This window comes from Dermochelys coriacea, chromosome 3 (assembly GCF_009764565.3).
Source record: "Dermochelys coriacea isolate rDerCor1 chromosome 3, rDerCor1.pri.v4, whole genome shotgun sequence".
In the NCBI taxonomy this organism is placed as follows: domain Eukaryota; kingdom Metazoa; phylum Chordata; order Testudines; family Dermochelyidae; genus Dermochelys; species Dermochelys coriacea.
In genome coordinates, this window is record NC_050070.1 from 89,467,306 (window position 1) to 89,487,768 (window position 20,463).

Sequence of the window (20,463 nt, forward strand, 5' to 3'; positions counted from 1 at the left end):
GGAGTGTGATATCATTCATGGTCACCTGGATGAAATAGGGTGCTTTTCTTAAGGGGACATTCAGAGGTGCCCGTTCCTGCTGGGCTGTTTGCCTATGGATGAACAGAAATGTTCCCCACTGTTAGCCACACGATGGGGGGAGGCAAAATGCGACCTTGGAACAAAAGCACATGTGCTATGTATGTAATGTTAACAGCAAGGTTTACCGTGAAAGAGTGTACCCATTGTTCTATAAAATGTCTTTTTAAATACCACTGTCCCTCTTTTTTTCTCCACCAGCTGCATGTGTTTCAAGGATCACAGAATCTTCTCCTTCCCAGAGGCTAGTGAAGATTAGAAGGTGAAAAAAAACGCACTCGCGATGAAATGTTCTCTGAGCTCATGCTGTCCACCCACACTGACAGAGCACAGATGAATGCGTGGAGGCAGACAATGTCAGAGTGCAGGAAATCACAAAATGACCGGGAGGAGAGGTGGCGGGCTGAAGAGAGGACTGAAGCTGAAAGGTGGCAGCAGCACGATAAGAGGAGGCAGGATTCAATGCTGAGGCTGCTGGAGGATCAAACTAATATGATCCAGGGTATGGTTGAGCTGCAGGAAAGGCAGCAAGAGCACAGACCGCCGCTATAGCCCCTGTGTAACCAACCGCCCTCCTCTCCAAGTTCCATAGCCTCCTCACCCAGATGCCCAAGAATGTGGGGGGGCCTCCAGCCACCCAGCCCCTCCACCCCAGAGGATTGCCCAAGTAACAGAAGGCTGGCATTCAATAAGTTTTAAACTTTTAAAGTGCTGTGTGGCCTTGTCCTTCCCTCCTCCACCACCCCTCCCGGGCTACCTTGGCAGTCATCCCCCTATTTGTGTGATGAATTAATAAAGAATGCATGAATGTGAAGCAACAATGACTTTATTGCCTCTGCAAGCAGTGATCGAAGGGAGGTGGGGAGGGTGGTTAGCTTACAGGGAAGTAGAGTGAACCAAGGGGCGGGGGGTTTCATCAAGGAGAAACAAACAGAACTTTCACATCGTAGCCTAGCCAGTCATGAAACTGATTTTCAAAGCTTCTCTGATGCACACCACACCCTCCTGTGCACTTCTAACCGCCCTGGTGTCTGGCTGTGCGTAACCAGCGGCCAGGCAATTTGCCTCAACCTCCCACCCCGCCATAAATGTCTCCCCCTTACTCTCACAGATATTGTGGAGCACACAGCAAGCAGTAATAGCAGTGGGAATATTGGTTTCACTGAGGTCTAACTGAGTCAGTAAACTGCGCCAGTGTGTTTTTAAACATACAAATGCACATTCTACCACCATTCTGCACTTGCTCAGCCTGTAGTTGAACAGCTCCTGACTACTCTCAGGCTGCCTATGTATGGCTTCATGAGCCATGGCATTAAGGGGTAGGCTGGGTCCCCAAGGATAACTATAGGCATTTCAACATCCCCAATGGTTATTTTCTGGTCTGGGAAGAAAGTCCCTTCCTGCAGCTTTTGAAGCAGACCAGAGTTCCTGAAGATGTGAGCATCATGTACCTTTCCCTGCCATCCCACACTGATTTTGGTGAAATGTCCCTTGTGATCCACCAGTGCTTGCAGCACTGTTGAAAAGTACCTCTTGTGGTTTATGTACTTGTTGGCTTGGTGCTCCGGTTCCAAGATAGCGATATGGGTTCCGTCTATGGCCCCACCACAGTCAGGGAATCCCATTGCAGCAAAGCCATCCACTATGACCTGCACATTTCCCAGGGTCACTACCCTTGATATCAGCAGATCTTTGATTGTGTTGGCTACTTGCATCACAGCAGCCCCCACAGTAGATTTGCCCACTCCAAATTGATTCCCGACTGACCGGTAGCTGTCTGGTGTTGCAAGCTTCCACAGGGCTATTGCCACCTGCTTCTCAACTGTGAGGGTTGCTCTCATCTTGGTATTCTTGCACCTCAGGGCAGGGGAAAGCAAGTCAAAGTCCATGAAAGTGCCCTTATGCATTCGAAAGTTTCGCAGCCACTGGAAATCGTCCCACACCTGCAACACTATGCGGTCTCACGAGTCTGTGCTTGTTTCCCAGGCCCAGAATCGGCATTCCACCACATGAGCCTGCCCCATTAGCACCAGGATGCCCACATTGCCAGGGCATGTGCTTTGAGAGAAGTATGTGTCCATGTCCTCATCACTCTCGTAACTGCGCTGATGTCGCCTACTCACCCGGTTTTGCTTTGCCAGGTTCTGGTGCTGCATATACTGCTGGATAATGCGTGTGGTGTTTAATATGCTCCTAATTGCCAAAGTGATCTGAGTGGGCTCCATGCTTGCCGTGGTATGGCGTCTGTACAGAAAAAAGGCGCGGAACAGATTGTCTGCTATTGCCCTGACGGAGGGAGGGGCGACTGATGACATGGCTTACAGGGTTGGCTTACAGGGAATTAAAATCAACAAAGGGGGTGGCTTTGCAAGAAACTGAATGGCCACTTCAAGGATAGAACTCAAAACCTCAGGGATAGAACTCAAAACTGGGTTTAGCAGGCCGTTGATTTCACAGAGGGAGGGAGGGAGGAGAAAATGAATACAAAACAAATCTGGTCTATTTCTTGTTTTGAGCCACTTCATCTATCTTTATACATCTTGTGGCAGCAAACTGTGCAGTACGACCACTAGCCATCGTCATCACCTTGGTGCTCTGCAGAAGACGGTGCAGTATGACTGCTGGTCATCATCTTCTGCTGGCTGCAGATTAAAAGACAGTGCACTGCCAGTAGGATTCAATCGCCATGAGACGAAACAAGGGAAATGTCCTGGCTGAGTCACTCCCATGTTTGCCAGGCACCCGGTTAAAAGAGCACCCAGGACTACGTCAACGACGGCAACCAGTCATACTGAACTGTCTGCTGCCAAAAGGCAATAAACTGCTGCTGTGTAGCAATGCAGTACCACGTCTGCCAGTGCCCAGGAGACATACGGTGACGATTAGCTGAGCGGGCTTCATGCTTGCCGTGGTATGGCGTCTGCACAGGTAACTCAAGAAAAAAGGCGCAAAACAATTGTCTGCCCTTGCTTTTACGGAGGGAGGGTGGGAACGGGGGCCTGACGATATGTACCCAGAACTACTCGCGACAATGTTTTAGCCCCATCAGGCACTGGGATTTCTACTCAGAATTCAAATGGGCGGTGGAGACTGCGGGAACTGTGGGATAGCTACCCACAGTGCAAAGCTCCGGAAGTTGACTGTTGCCTCAGTACTGTGGACACAGTCCGCCAACTACATGCACTTAGAGTATTGGTTTGGACACACACACTCGACTGTATAAAAACGCTTTCTACAAAACTGACTTCTATAAATTTAACCTAATTTCATAGTGTAGACATACCCTTAGGCTCATAGACTTTAAGATCAGAAGGGACCCTTATAATCATCTAGTCTTATTTTCTGCACATTGCAGGCTACAGAACCTAATCCACCTACTCCTGTAATAGGCCCCTAACCTCTGGCTGAGTTACTGAAGTCCTCAAATCATGATTTAGAGACTTCAAGTTACAGAGAATCCACCATTTACTTTAGTTTATATCCGCAAGTGACACATACTGCGGAGGAAGTTGGAAAACCCCCAGGGTCTCTGCCAATCTGACCCAGGGAAAATTCCTTCCCAACCCCAAATATGGCAATCAATTAGACCCTGAGCATGTTGGCAAGACCCACCAGCCGGACACCTGGGAAAGAATTCTCTGTAGTAACTCGGAGCCCGATATCTTGTGTCCAGTCACCAGCTGTTGGATATATTTGCTGCTAACAGTCACAGATTGGCTACAGAGAGGCAGTCTCATACATACCATTCCCTCCATAAACTTATTAAGCTCTGTCTTGAAGCCAGTTTGGTTTTTTCCCCTCACTGCTCCCCCTGGAAGGCTGTTCCAGAAACTTCACTCCTCTGATAAATACAAACCTTCACATAATTTCAAGGCTAAACTTGTTGATGGCCAGTTCATATCCATTTGTTCTTGTGTCCACATTGGCGCTGAACTTAAATAACTCCTCTCCCTCCCTGGTATTTATCTCTGATGTATTTATCAGCTGATTATGGCACACCCCAGGTTCCCTTTTTTTATCGAGGGAAAAAGCCCACCCACTGCTGGGAGCTGCTTACCAGGGGCCAGATAGTGTGCAGAGTCTCAGATTTCTCCAGGACCATTGCATTGTGGAAGGGCAATTGCCACCCAAGGAACTGGTGGAAGGTTGGTTCCTGAAAGGAGGAAATTAAATGGGTTTCTGCTGGCAGAGATGACCCCCTGCAGAGAGAACATATGCACTTCTATTATACCAAGTCTAATGGATTGTGCTCCCGACACTGGCCCTGCAAGAACTGAATTAAGCCAGATGAGCCCAATCAGCTAATTAGGCTGCACATAGGGGAGCTTTAGGCTGGACACAGGTAATTAGAGAGAAGCTCACCTGTGAGAGACAGACAGGGCTTCTACAAAAGACAGGAAACTGGCAGCAGATACATCTGTAGGGAAAGAGTCTGCAGTCACTTCCAGGGAGAAGGGAGTGAAGAAACTGGCAAACCCAGAGGAGTAGGGAGGGCCAGAAAGTATAGAAGAGGCCTGGAAAAGTAGCAAGGTGTAAGAAGATCTTGGAGTCATTGTGGATAGCTCTTTGAAAACAGCCACTCAATGGGCAGCAACAGTTTAAACAAACAAACTAACTAACAGAATGTTGGGAATAATTAGAAAAGGGATAGATAACAAGACAGAAAATATCATATTGCCTCTATATAAATCCATGGTACACCCACATCTTGAATGCTGTGTGCACATCTGATTGCCCCATATCAAAAAAGGATATATTGGAACTGGAAAAGTACAGAAGAGGGCAACAAAAATGATTAAGGATATGGAACAGCTTCCATATGAGGAGAGATTAATAAGAATGGGACTTTTCAGCTTGGAAAAAGACAGCTATGGGAGATATGATTGAGGTCTATAAAATCATGACTGGTGTAGAGCAAGTAAATAAGGACGTGTTATTTACTCCTTCTCATAGATTCATAAATACTAAGGTCAGAAGGGACCATTCTGATTATCTAGTCCGACCTCCTGCACAGCGCAGGCCACAGAATATCACTCACCCACTCCTACGAAAAATCTCACCTATGTCTGAGCTATTGAAGTCCTCAAATCTTGGTTTAAAGACTTCAAGGAGCAGAGAAGCCTCCCTCAAGTGAGCCGGGCCCCATGCTACAGAGGAAGGCGAAAAACCTCCAGGGCCTCTCCAATCTGCCCTGGAGGAAAATTCCTTCCCGACCCCAAATATGGCGATCAGCTAAACTCTGAGCATATGGGCAAGATTCACCAGCCAGATACTACAGAAAATTCTTTCCTGGGTAACTCAGATCCCATCCATCTAATATCCCATCTCAGGGAATTAGTCCTATTTACCCTGAATATTTAAAGATCAATTACTTACCAAAATCACATTATACCATCATACCATCTCCTCCATAAACTTATCGATTAGAATCTTAAAACCAGATAGATCTTTTGCCTCCACTGCTTCCCTTGGAAGGCTATTCCAAAAGAAGTATTCTCATAACACAAGAACTAGGGGTCACCAAATGAAATTAATAGGCAGCAGTTTTAAAACAAACAAAAGGAAGTATTTCTTCACACAACACACAGTCAACCTGAGGAACTTCTTGCCAGGGGGTATTGTGAAGTCTGAGACTATAACAGGGTTAAAAAAACTGGGTAAGTTCATGGAGGATAGGTCCATCAGTGGCTATTAGCCAGGATGGGCAGGGATTGTGTCCCGAGCCTGTTTGCCTGAAGCTGGGAATGGGCGACAAGGGATGGATCACTTGATGATTACCTGCTCTGTTCATTCCCTCTGAAGCACCTGGATTGGCCACTGTCAGGAGACAGAATACTAGGCTAAATGGACCTTTGATCTGACCCATTTTGCCCATTCTTATGTTATTAATAGATCTTGGCTGCTGTGTAGAGAGTCCCTGAGCTGGATTCCAGAGCAGAGGGTGGGCCAGTGTTCCCCTGCCAGTCACTGTGAGGCAATGAAGCAGAAGATAGCCTGAGACAGCTGGAGAGCAGGACCTTTGATACACTTTCCCCCTGGAAGGGGAAACCACAATAGTGACCAGGCCAGAGGGCTGAGCCACAAAGAGGATGGGGCAGCTCCTGAGAACAAGAGAGGGGCTACAGAGGCTAAATTGATGGGGTGTAATTGCTGGAAGTGGTATCAGCCTGACCAAGCTAATCCACAAAACCACCAAGAAGTGGTGCCATCCAGCGGTGAGTAGAGCAATCTGTTACACCAGGGCTTCTAAAGCCCCCTGTGTGCTCTCCTTGTTTTCTTTAGAGGGAGGTTTCAGAACAAGAAGTGGAAGAGCAAGTAGGATAGTGCTGATTTGGTCTGTTTTGGAAGAATGATACCATGGGTCCTCAGTCTAACCCAGACTGACCCACTGAAATCACTCAGAAAGGACTACCTATGAAGGATCATCAGCTTGTGAGGTGGGGATGGGAAGAAAAGTAACTCCAAAACAAAGGAAGTTGTGTGACTGTCAGCAGAAACTATTATTATTTCTTATTATTATAAGAAACTCCTTATTATTAAAAGGAGGTGGCTTAGAAGTTGCCTGCATAGTGTGGAAAGGCAGAAGGAGTTGGACCTGAGAAAGTGGGTAGATAAGCAGGCAGGGGGAGTTACTCTGAGTTGATCTGGACTAGTAATGTGAACCAAAGCATGGGAGGAAAAGAACAAATAGTTCATGGAATAGGGGATTGTATTATTAGACTGAGCTAGAAGGATAACTAGGGTAAAACACTTAGTTAGTTGGCAATGTGTGTATAAGGAGATGTCTGGAGCAGGGGGGGCAGCTATTCCTTAGAATTTTTCCTTCTAAAAACCTGTGGAAAAATGTGGAGATTGGTATTCAAGGGCAGATGTTAGTGGATAGGTCATGGCACCACTGTGAGGCTGAGGAGGGTTGAGACATGTGACCTTGCATAGATGGCATTAGCTTCTGGGAATTGTCCTGAAATCTGCATGGATTCTGAGACACCATTTCCTATTCCGCAGTTTGGGCTTGGACACACCCTGCCTCTCCTACAGAAAAGCTCTCTGAGAGGGAACTTTGTTTCCTGTCTCCTACAGAGATTTTCCCTGTGAGAGGATCGTATTGCAGAGAACCAAATGAATACTATTATATTAGATTAACTTACTTGGCTCACATCATATTTATGACCATATTACAATTCTCTAGTCTCCGTCATTTAATAAATATTGTTGCTAATATTTTATTCCAAGGATTGATTGCAAATATCTGAAATTTAAGATTTGTTCTTAGCTATGGTTATTAGATAAGTCATGTAAGTCCCTTCATTTTCAGTTTTTATTTTGCTTAAAATTTCCCAGGAATTTATCAGTTTATTTCAAAATTTTAAAAATGGGTGAAAATCAGTAAAAAACAAAAATGAAGGGCAGTGGTGGGGTGTGGGTGCCCAGTACTCACATGTTGCCCTGGGTCCTGGGGGAGGTACTCATGATGTAGCAGGTGAGGAAGTCTTCCGTTCCCTGAAGCCTGTTGCTGACATGATTAGGTGGTCTCAGTTGCCAGGACATAGCTCTCTGCCCATCTCGTTCCCCCATGCACAGAGGAAGTGTACAGAGCCATGCTGAAGGTCTGGGGTCAGGAAGGAAGAAGAAGGCTACATCTGTGAGTACTAGCTCCCCTACTGGACAGAGCTCTTTCCTGGGGGCTGGGGACATACTGAAGGGCCAGAGTCAGGAGGCGTCTCTGTATGGCACATGGGCTAGTACTCACAGGGTACAGCCTTCTGCTCCCTGCAGGCCCGGTTGAAAAGTGAACCTGGCAGCTCTGGTCAGCACCAGTGACCAGGCCATTAACAGTCTGGTTGGTGGTGCAGCGGGGCTAAGGCAGGTTGCCTGCCTGCTGTGGTTCCACAAAGCTCCCAAACACAGTGGCATATCTCCTCTCCTACACCTAGGAGCATCCAGGGGGCTCCTTACGCTGCCCCTCCCCCAAGCGCCAGCTCCCCAGCTCCCACTGGCCAGGAACCGCAGCCAATGGGAGCTGCGGAAGTGGCACCTGCAGATGGGGCAGCACACAGAGCCATCTGGCCACACCTCTGCATAGGAGACAGAGGGGGGACATGTCGCTGCTTCCAGGAGCCACCTGAGGTAAGCACCACACAGAGCCTGCACCCATGACCCCCTCCCATGCCCCAACCCCCTGTCCCAGTGCTTTCTTGTTTTCATTATTTAATTGGTCTTCTTCCTCAGTGAAGCAGCCCAGTCCATTCTAGAGCTTTGTGCTTCCTGCTACTATGACTTTGTCTCATTGGTGAGTTAGGAGGACATCTCCTGACATGAGACCCAGATCCTATGGATTCATCCTATTATAAAATAAGGATGGTGTGTTAAGGGCAACTGTTTAATAACAAAATATATCCAGGGGAGAGATTGGAAGGTTGAAACCACTAGAAATATATCAGGAGACTAAAAACAGTCCTGTTTATACATTTGAAAAAAGTTAATCATTCCAATGTTACTGGGTTATTAAGCAGGAGTCCTTTGCTGTCTTTCTGCTTTCACTCTAAAAAACCTGAATATCTAGACAGTAACCATTGCATCTTTAGTGTGATGGTGAGGATAGGAATAATGTTGAAATTTGATATAGACACTGATCGCGCATTAATGCTTAAAGCAACCAATTGAAAAGAAGACCAGCATTTCTGACAACGAGTTCACTGTTTCTCAAGGTGATTGGTAATCTGCTTTTTCCCACCTCCAGCAAAATTCTAAATTAAATAGCCCACCGTCTGTCAAACCGAACTTAATCTTTAGAGTTACTTTCAAAGCTGTGGGATAGTCTTTTGTAAATGAAATTTCCTTGTTACATGATAAAAATTACACTGCGGTTCTGAAACCTAATTTAGGGTCTATGGACTTTCAGCTCCATAAATCATCAGCATGGCCTTCAACTGAACTGTGCTCACCACTTCTTGCACATTGTAACACATAATATAACTACAGTATATAAAATACAAGGTACAGTAACCATCTCTCTTAAAAATCAGTTTCAGGACAGCACTTATAAAAGAAGATCCTTTCTATTGAGATAATACTATGGTATAAAACTTGAAATCCTATTAAGATGACTTATGCTTTGCACATCCTCTTTGGAGATTGACTTCAGTTAAAGTGAGTGAAAGAGACTTCATAACCTTTAAATAGCCCCAATCCATTGATATACTTAGAAATACTTCTTGTAATCATCGAGAGTTACAGAACTCACTATCCTTATGCCACCTCCAAGTATTTCTTTAATATGAAGACAATTAAAAACAGTGGGCCAAAATGTTCATCTTGAGCTGTGCATAGAAGGCACTCTCTGTGAGTGGATCTGCTCTTCCAACTCAAAGGTAAAAGGTCCCCTTGCAGAGACCATTTTCCAGATAGTGCTTCATGGCTCCACAAACCTGTGTTTGGGGAAGGAGTTGGCAGTCCATAAACCGTGGACTATTGGGGAGGTTGAGGGAAGGATCTAGGGAGACTCACATCATTTCTCCACCCATCCTCCAAACATATTCCTCAGAAATGTAATACATTGCTAGGCTGTCCAGTTCCCTTAACGTGTGTCCATGGGAGCATGCGTTTATAGGAGTAGCCCTGACAGAGTGAGAGAGAGGGCAATAAGGCATGCAAAGCTAATCTGTGGGGTTTATTGGCCTAAACTTATTCCATGGGCTCCCTGTTAATGAAAGAAATTCTACAGGTTGGGTTGCTCTATCTCTGGAAGGGGTACTGAATGCTGAAATTGCAGGCACAAATTTGTCCTTGTCAAGTTGTATTTAGCCATATAGAACATCCAAATGTGTGTGTTTCATGTACATTATGTGTTCATGTGTAGAATTTGCAGGTTAGGTGCTGAATTCAGATAATATTGCTCATCATGCTTATCTCTAATTACCACTAGAATTAACAGTAAAAGATGATAGAGATATGCAGATGCAAAAACAAATACAACTTGGGTATAATATGGAAGCAATTGTCATCAGTACTACATGCTTCAGACTAGTATTCAGGAGCTAACCACATGACATGCTGGCAGAGTGCTTGATTCCAACATGAAAGACTCTAAGGTTCAGTACCAGCCTTTGTATCCACCATCCCCACTTATTAGCGATTGTTTCCTCACAACCCCCCTCAAGTCCTGTCCTCTGCCCAAGCTTCATGTTACTTCTTCTTTTTCTCCTTTGATTCATAGATTCATAGATATTAAGGTCAGAAGGGACCATTATGATCATCTAGTCTGACCTCCTGCACAATGAAGGCCACAGAATCTCTCCCACCCATTCCCGCAATAAACCTCTCACCTATGTCTGAGCTACTGAAGTCCTCAAATCATGGTTTAAAGACTTCAAGGTGCAGAGAATCTTCCGGCAAGTGACCCATGCCCCATGCTACAGAGGAAGGTGAAAAATCCCCAGGCCTCTGCCAATCTGCCCTGGAGAAAAATTCCTTCCCAACCCCAAATATGGCGATCAGCTGAGCCCTGAGTATGTGAGCAAGACTCACCAGCCAGACACCCAGGAAAGAATTCTCTGTAGTAACTCAGATCCCACCCCATCTAACATCCCATCACAGGCCATTGGGCCTATTTACCATGAATAGTTAAAGATCAATTAATTGCCAAAATCATGTTATCTCATCATACCATCTCCTCCATAAACTTATCGAGTTTAATCTTGAAGCCAGATAGGTCTTTTACCCCCACTGCTTCCCTTGCCTCATCTCAGTTTCATGCTTTTTTCCCTGCTAGCCACTTGTGAAGAATGTAGGAATTATTTGCTTTAATTTCTGTAAATGTCTAGGCACAAATGTGTGTATGTGGGTTTGGTGTTTATTGTATTGCTGGCTAAAAAGTAGCTAAGAGTTAAATCCTGCAGGAACTCAAAACAGTGGTTGTAGAAAGAATTAAATTGCCTTGTGCTCAACTGGACAACCTATTACATGAAAAGTACCTCCAGTCCTCTCTGGAGAAACACATAAACCAGTCTGTGCCAGGTTCAGAGCTCCTGGTCAGAAAGAGGAACTTTGAATTGGATAAAAGACAGTCTGTGAACTTGAACATACACTGACTGGGGGTCAGGCCTAACGGCAGCAATTGCACAGTGAAACCCGTCCCAGGAGCCCCAATGCTCAGTGAGTGCCTGAGTTAAGTGGAAACTATTTAAACTGTCAACGAAATGACTAAGTTAGGTAAGACAATATGTGATTAGGCTTTTGTTATTTTTAACTCTCGTCTCTCTGCTTGTGATGGTGTATGGATAAATAAATCAGTCTGTTTTGACCAAGTTGTTTTATGTCATTACTTTTACCAGCTGTTGACAGCTCTTGGAAAGGATTCTAAAGCAGGGGCTAAATCCAGTTGCACTTACTGGAGGCAAATACAGTTGGTAAACAGGAGGCGCTGTAGACTAAAGGTGGGATGATCACAGGATTTCATTTTGAGAGAAGCGCAGGTATAGGCCTATTCATGGCAAATACCAAGAGGGATATCCAGTGCAATTCACCCCTGAACCACAATGCTCCTGTGCTTGGAATAGATGACTTAATTCTATGCATCATCACATTATTTCTTCCCCTAAAGTCTAATTCATTCTCATAGTCTTCCAATACTGATCTCCTATTGGACACAGTCTGTTCACACTTCCATAGGCAGTCCTTATTTTTTTACAATTATCTGCTTAATTAGAGGTCCCGTTCAATCTAGTGCCACATACTCTGAACACCCATTGAACTCAAGTGTTTGGCATCTCTCAGGGTCAGACCCTCAGAGCAAGACTTCCAAAACAGGGTGATTTACATGCCCAAATTAGTGACTCAATTTCCAGAGATGCTGATCAGACAGCTCCTCATGAATCATAGAATCATAGAGATGTTAGGTTGAAATGAACATCAGATGGTCATCTACTCCAGCTGCTTGCACTGAGACAGGACTAAGTAAGTATACATTGACTAACTCTGATAGGTATTTGTCCAACCTGTTCTTAAAAACCTCCAGTGATAGGGATTCCACAACCTCCTTTGCAAGTCTATTCCAGAGTTTAATTACCATTATAATAAAAAAATGCCTAATATCTACCCTGAATCACCTTTGCTTCAGATTAAGGTGATTATTACTTCTCCTACATGCAATAGACATGGAGAACAATTGATCGCCATCCTCTTTACAACATATTTAAAGACTGTTATCAGGTCCCCCCTCAGCCTTCATTTCTCAAGACTTTGCATGCCCAGTTTCTTAATCTTTCCTCAGAGAGCATGTTTTCTAAACCTTTTATCATTTTTGTTACTCTCCTCTGGACTCTCTCCAATTTGTCCACATCTTTATTAAAGTGGTGCCCAGAACTAAACATCTGATGCCCTACCAGGGCTGAATAGAGTAGGACAACTGCCTCCCATGTCTTACATACAATAGTCTTGTTTATATATCCCAGAATGATATTAGCCTTTTCCACAACTGAATCACATATTTGACTTATATTCAATATGTGATCTACTATAACCCCACATCCTTTTCAGCAGTACTACTGCCTACACAGTTATGCCCCATTTTGTATTGTGCAATTGAATTTTCTTCCTAAGTGTAATACTTTCCATATGTCTTTAGTCACTTCATCTTCTTGATTACAGACCATTCTCCTATTTGTGAAGGTCATTTTGCTCGCTAATCAAATGAAGACAGAGAGTGGATAAGCACCATTCTTCCTATATGCTTCTAGAGTGCCATGTACATCTACTGTATTACAAGGCACTGAAAAATAAAAATATGATTATTAGAAAAATAGTTAACAAACTTTACATATCTGTCCAGAGCCCTCTTGTGGTGATTATATCAGTAAACGTAACTTTTCTGATCCTTTCCAAATGCTTGGGCTGCATACAAACTCTGAAATAAAGACCAACACCTCTAGAAAGTCAGATTCTGTGAGAAAAAACTGTCTTTACCATGGCAGCATTATTTTATATTACAGCCCTGTCTGTCCACATTAGACCTATGCATGAGATGTAGCAATGCATACTGAGACAAGAACAAATCCAAATGCACCCCAACATGGCGGGCTACGTTGCTTCTAAAATTTTCACTGCACCATAAAGTTTTGGTCTTAATACCCCTCTCTACATCAATTTGTTAATAGTGTTATAAAGATACTATTGAAAATGGAGACTAGGGGACTAAATGACTAGAAACAACTTTTAAGAGGAAAATCATCTTTATTGCATTCTTAGAAATAAAGATGACTCTCATAATCCTTAGCAAGAAAACATTTGCTCAGTAAAGTCACCTCAGCATGACATTAAATTCTAAATGTAGGCTTATTATAAGAGGTCATTATTTTTAAGGTCACCAAACGTACAATTTTAGACCAAGTATTTTGATCACATATGGAGCACAAGTAAATTTGATAACTTAGAGAGACATTACCACTCTTTCTGCAGAGTAACAGCTATAATGTTAAGAGAGAAACATTTCAAGTTCTTTATATGCAGTATTTAATTGACCTACCAGTGAAAATGAGAGAAATCCAATGATTTTCCCCATGTTTATTACACCAACAGAAATACGAGCACTAAGTAATTGTGGGATGATTTACTGGGCTATTTTTTTCTCTTTTATTTCTTGTACTTCATAAATATTGGATTCAGTTATTCTCACCAGCTACAGTCTGTGTCAATTTCCCATAAATATAGAAACCCAGTAATCATTTAAAAAAATTCAGTACATTTTGAAAACAGATAAATAGGTTAAATATTACCATTTCCTCTGCAACCTGAATATTCTCAAAATGGAAAAAAGAAAATTCTGTCCCAATTTCCTAGTGATAGATGAATCCCAAAGTATTCTGACTTACGGCCTAATTCTGTTCTCATTTACGGTACAGGAAGAAATCAGGAAGAATTCCATTAAAGTCAGTGGAGTTCCACCACTATAAAATCAGTGTAAATTAGAACAGAATCAGGACTTTGGTTTTAGTATCAACCATTGTTTTTTTAAATGTTATTGTTAACTTCATTTTTTTAACAAATAATATTTTGTGGTAATAGGTCAAAACTATAACTGGGTTCATTAGTGGCTATTAGAAAAGATGGTCAGGGACACAACCCTATGCTCTGGGTGTCCTTAGCCTCTGACTGCCAGAAGCTGGGACTGACCAACAGGGATTTGATCCCTCAGTAATTGCTGTATTCAGTTCATTCCCTCTGAAGTGGTTACTGGGCTAGATGGACAATTGGTCTGACCCAGTATGGCCATACTTATGTAGCTCCCAAAAGCCTCAGACAAGGTTGGCATGCCACTGTACAAACTCTTAGGAAAACATGACCTCTGGCTCAGGCTCACTGACAGCAATTCCAGGCCCCAGGACTGTCCCTAGGGTGTTGGGGGGGCAGAGGGTGCAGACGGGGAAGACGTGATGAATCTGTCACTTCCGGGACCGCCCATCACTTCCAGGACCAACCACGCTAGCCAATCATGCCGGCATGTGGGGGTCCCCCAAAGTTCGGGCCTGGAGAAGTCACATGCACCTAGGAGCCTGGCAGCCCGTCCGGGCAATTTAAAAGGGCCCGGGGCTCTTAGCTGTCACTACTGCGGCAGTGGCTGCGGCCGGGGGACCCTGGGCCCTTTTGAATTGCCTGGGCCCCTGGGCAATTGCCCCCTTTGCCCCTGTTGGCAGGCCTGCCTCTGCTCTGAAGAGTTCACAAGGCTCTGATCCTGCAGAGACATGCAACACAAATTTAACTTTCAAACAAAGTCAGAACTTTCATGGGATGGCTCGCATGAAGCAAGTTACTTACGTATGTAACTCTTTACGGGATCAGGGACCTAATTTATGACAAGAGACAACATGGGAGTGTGATAATCAATAGGAGCAAAGAGTGAAAGGAAGGATAAGAGTAGCAGTAATAAGGTCACACAATTGCATAGTTTAACCATGAGTGTAACTTGATGGATCTGAATGATTAAATAAATATCAGAAATTCCCTTGCCTTCTACCTAGGTTTACTAATTCCGGTGAGGGAATTTAGAGGCTATATAATATTTTTAAATGGACAATAAGGATTTCTCAGTTGCTTTTTTTCCCTAATAGATGACGAATGGCAATATTCCAGTGGTATCAAACTCCATATCTAAAGCACTGGAAGAGCAGCAGTTGTTTTTTATTGTTTATTCTTCATTTTCTTTCTTTGTTCCTCCCTCTTTCTGAAGACTGTGAGGATTTTTAATGTAATTCTGGCCCTCACATGCAATGCAGTAAACAGATTGGTGTTGTCAGGGAATTACATCCAATCTGTGTTCAGCTTTGATGGGAAATTGTTTATGATTAGGTGATTTACACTTGAAGTGGGCAGAAGATGGCAAGGCCCATAATTAGAAGGGGGGAAATTTATCTCCCAACAGCATGTTCCTTCCTCTGAGCAGAGTCCTGGAGTGAGAAAAGGGCAGATGTAAACAGACTTCTCCAAGCTGGCTGAGTCTGTACCTGGGCTTGATTGAGTCTGGGTTACTGTTGCCAGGAACAACAGTTGGACCTCAGCCTAGTTGGGAAAGGCAAAGTCAGTTGCCACTGTCTCCTTTGCTTAGCTCCTCTGCTGTGTTTTTAATATATTTTACTTAAACACATCTGCCTCACTTGGCCTTATGTACATGAACGAGCTGCACCACATTACCTGCTTGTGGGACTGAATAACTCACAGGCTAATGTTACCTGAGTTAAAAAGAGAGAATTGAAAAAAACAAGCCAGTGCTAAACCAAATCTGTTATTTGAGGTTTAATAATGAGAGATTATAATGCCCACCCACCTGCACCAGAAATCGAGCTGTCCAGATGCCATGGCCCCATAAAGGAATAGCTCTATCTGTCCATCAGGCTCTGCCTGTTCCCAATATAGAGCAGTTGCTAAAAGCCATTTTATAAATATTTCCTACCACTGTTGACAGTCTTGGGCACCTTAGTGCAGACAAGCTACCTACATTCGGCAATATGCCAAGTACTCTTCCATACCCCTAATAATTTTTGTTGCCCTTTTCTGAACCTTTTCCGATTCTAATATATCTTTTTTGAGATGGGATGACCACATCTGCACACAGTATTCAAGATGTGGGCATGCCATGGATTATATAGAGGCAACATGATATTTTCTGTCCTATATCTATCCCTTTCTTAATTATTCCCAGCATTCTGTTCACTTTTTTTGACTGCTGGTGCACATTGAGTGGATGTTTTCAGAGAACTATCCAGGACTCCAAGATATCTTTCTTGAGTGGAAACAGCTAATTTAGACCCCATCATTTTATATGTATAGTTGGGATTATGCTTTTCAATGTGCATTACTTTGCATTTATCAACATTACATTTCATCTGCCATTTTGTTGCCCAGTCACCCGGTTTTGAGAGATTCTTTTTGTAGCTCTTCACAGTCTGCCTGGGTCTTAACTATCTTTAGTAATTTTGTATCATCTGCAACTTTTTCCACTTCACTGTTTACCCCTTTTTCCAGATCATTTATGAATAGGTGGAATAGGACTGAGCCCAGTACAGACCCCTGGGGGATACCACTATTTACCTCTCTCCATTCTGAAAACTTACCATTTATACCTACCCTTTGTTTCCTATCCTTTAACCAGTTACCAATCCATGAGAGCACCTTCCTCTTATCCCATGGCAGCTTACTTTGTGTAAGAGCCTTTGGTGAGGGACCTTGTCAAAGGCTTTCTGAAAATCTAAGTATACTGTATCCACTGGATCTCTTTGGTCCACATGCTTGTTAACCCCTCAAAGAATTCTAGTAGATTGGCGAGGCATGATTTCCCTTTACTAAAACCATGTTGACTCTTCCTAAACAAATTATGTTCATCTATATGTCTGACAATATTGTTCTTTATTATAGTTTCAACCAGTTTGCCCAGTACTGAAGTCAGGCTTACAGGCCTGTAATTGCCCGGATCATCTCTGGAGCCCTTTTTAAAAATTGGTGTCAGATTAGCTATCCTCATCTGGTACAGAAGTTGATTTAAATGATAGGTTTGCAAACTACAGTTAGTAGTTTCTGGAGTTTCACATTTGAGTTCCTTCAGAACTCTTGGGTGAATTCCATCTGCTCCTGGTGACTTATTGCTGTTTAATTTATCAATTTGTTCCAAAATCTCCTCTAATGATACCTTAATCTGGGACAGTTACTCAGATCTGTCACCTAAAAAGAATGGCTCAGATTTGGGAATCTTCCACACATCCTCAGCCATGAAGACCAATGCAAAGAATTCATTTGGTTTCTCCACAACGGCCTTATTGTCCTTGAGTGCTTCTTAGCACCTTGATCGTCCACCCCCACTGATTATTTATTCAGCCTTCCTGCTTCTAATGTACTTTAAAAAAGAATTGCTATTACTTTTGAGTCTTTGGCTAACTGTTCCTCAGATTATTTTTTTGGTCTTCCTAATAGTATTTTATACTTCATTTGCCACTGTTTATGCTCCTTTCTATTTATTCAATAGGATTTAATTCCATTTTTTAAAGGATGACTTTTTGCCTCTCACTGCTTCTTTTACTTTGTGTTAGCCACAGTGGCTCTTTTTGGTTCTCTGACTTTGTTTTTTAATTTGGGGTATACATTTAAGTTGAGCCTCTATTATGTTGGCTTTAAAAAGTTTCCACTCACCTTGCAGAAATTTCACTTTTGGCACTGTATTCTTAATTTCTGTTTAACTAACTTCCTCATTTTTGTGTAGTTCCCTCTCTGAAATTAAATGCTACAATGTTGGGCTGCTATAGTGATTTCCCTGCAACCGGGATATTCAATTTAATTATCTTATGGTCACTATTACCAAGCGGTCCAGCTATATCACCTCTTGGACCAGACCCTGTGTACCACTTAGGACTAAATCAAGAATAGCCTCTCCCTCTGGTGAGTTCCAGGACCAGCTCCTCCAAGAAGCAGTCATTTAAGGTGTCAAGAAACTTCATCTCTGCATCCTGTCCTGAGGTGACATGTACCCAGTCAATATGGGGATAATTGAAATCCCCCATTATTATTATTGAGTTGTTTATTTTAATAACCTCTCTAATCTCCCCTGAGAATTTCACAGGTACTATCACCATCCTGATCAGGTGGTTGGTAATATATCCCTACTACTACTTATTATTAGAGCATGGAATTTCTATCCATAGAGATTCTATGGTAGTTTGAATCATTGACGATTTTTACTTCATTTGATTCTATGCTTTCTTTCACATATAATGGCACTCCCCCACCAGCATGCCCTGATCTGTCCTTCCGATATATTTTGTACCCTGGTATTACTGTATCCCATTGATTATCCTCATTCCACCAAGTTTCTGTGATGCCTATTACATCAATATCCCCATTTAATACGAGGCACTCTAGTTCACCCATTTTATTATTTAGACTTCTAGCATAGTATATAAGCACTTTAAAAATTTGTCTCCTTTTAGCTGTGTGCCATTACACGATGTAATTGAATGGGAATCTTTTTTATTTGACAGGTTTCAGAGTAGCAGCCGTGTTAGTCTGTATTCGCAAAAAGAAAAGGAGTACTTGTGGCACCTTAGAGACTAACAAATTATTAGAGCATAAGCTTTCGTGAGCTACAGCTCACTCATCAGATGCATTTGGTGGAAAAAACAGAGGAGAGATTTATATACACACACACACAGAGAGAGAACATGTTGTTTCATGTTCTCTGTGTGTGTGTATATAAATCTCTCCTCTGTTTTTTCCACCAATGCATCCGATGAAGTGAGCTGTAGCTCACGAAAGCTTATGCTCTAATAAATTTGTAGTCTCTAAGGTGCCACAAGTACTCCTTTTCTTTTTATTTGACTGTTCTGATCTGATCTGCCTATATTTTATCATTTTCCATCCTCTCATGCTCACTAGAACATAGAGATTCTCTATTCATAGATCCTCCACTAAGGGATGTCCGAAGCATGTGCTCTTCCACGCCTGTCTGCTTTCCCCCAGCCCTTAGTTTAAAAACTGTTGTATGACCTTTTTAATGTTAAGTGCCAGCAATCTGGTTCCATTCTGGTACCCCAGTTTCCTAATAAATCTAAACCCCTCCTCCCTGCACCATCGTCTCTGCCTTGAGACTCTGCAATTCTACCTGTCTAACTGGCCCTGCCTGTGGAACTGTAAGCGTTCAGAGAATGCTACTATGGAGTTCCTGGACTTCAATATCTTACCTAGCAGCCTAAATTTGGCCTCCAGGACCTCTCTCATATCCTTCACTATGTCATTGGTACCTACATGTACCATGTCCACTGGCTCCTCCCCAGCACTACACATAAGTCTATCTAGATGTCTCGAGAGATCTGCAACTTTCACACCAGGCAGGCAAGTCACCATGCAGTTCTCCCGGTCATTGCAAACCCAGCTATCTATGTTTTTAATGAAGAAAATCACCCATACTAGTAACTGTCTCTTTCTAATAGCTGGAGTTCCCTTCCCCAGAGAGGTATCCTCAGTGTGAGAGGATACCACAACATCATCTGGAAGGAGGGTCCCAACTATGGGATTGTTTCCTTCTGCTCCAGTTAGATGCTCTCCTTCCCTGTGACTTTCATCCTCCTCAACAGCACAAAGGCTGTCAGACCAGGGTTGGGACTGTTCTACTGTGTCCCAGAAAGTTTCATCTATGTGTCTCTCTGTCTCCCTCAGCTCCTCCAGTTCAGCCACTCTGGTCTCCAAAGCCCGTACACGGTCTCTGAGGGCCTGGAGCAACTTGCACCAAATGCACACGTGCCACCTGCCCACAGGGGAGGTAATCATACATGCTGAATTGGGTGCAATAAACTGGGTAGCTGCCACGCAGTTGCTGGGCTTCTGCCTGCATTCTCTTTTTACTCCTGCAGCTGGTTCCATTGTTGTTGTTTTGTTTATATCAAAGGGGTGGTTTTGGTTTTTAAATTTCAAGAATGAGTTGAGTTCTAGCCCCTGCTCACACTACTTTCATATCCTGTTGCAATGACCCCTTTGGGCCATAGCAGTGGTGCCTGGGCATAAAAACCACGTGACCTTGACTCTTTCTGCCCCACATACTCCCTCCTTTCTCCAGTCCTGTAGTGACCCCTGTCCTTGGAGGAAGCATCAAAGGCAGAAGCACAGAAACAATCTGTGCCAGGGGTAGGGTAGATAGCAAGTGTAAAAAATTGGGACAGGGGATGGGAGGTAATTGGTGCCTATATAAGAAAAAGCCCCCTAAATTGAGACTGTCCCTATAAAATCAGGACATCTGGTCACCCTAGCCAGGGGTATTTTCCATATAAAGTTTCACTGCCCTGTGGCTTCTTTTTGTATCAGCTAAGCTCACAGCAGGTATAAGTGACATGGTGCTTTACAGCAACAGCTGCT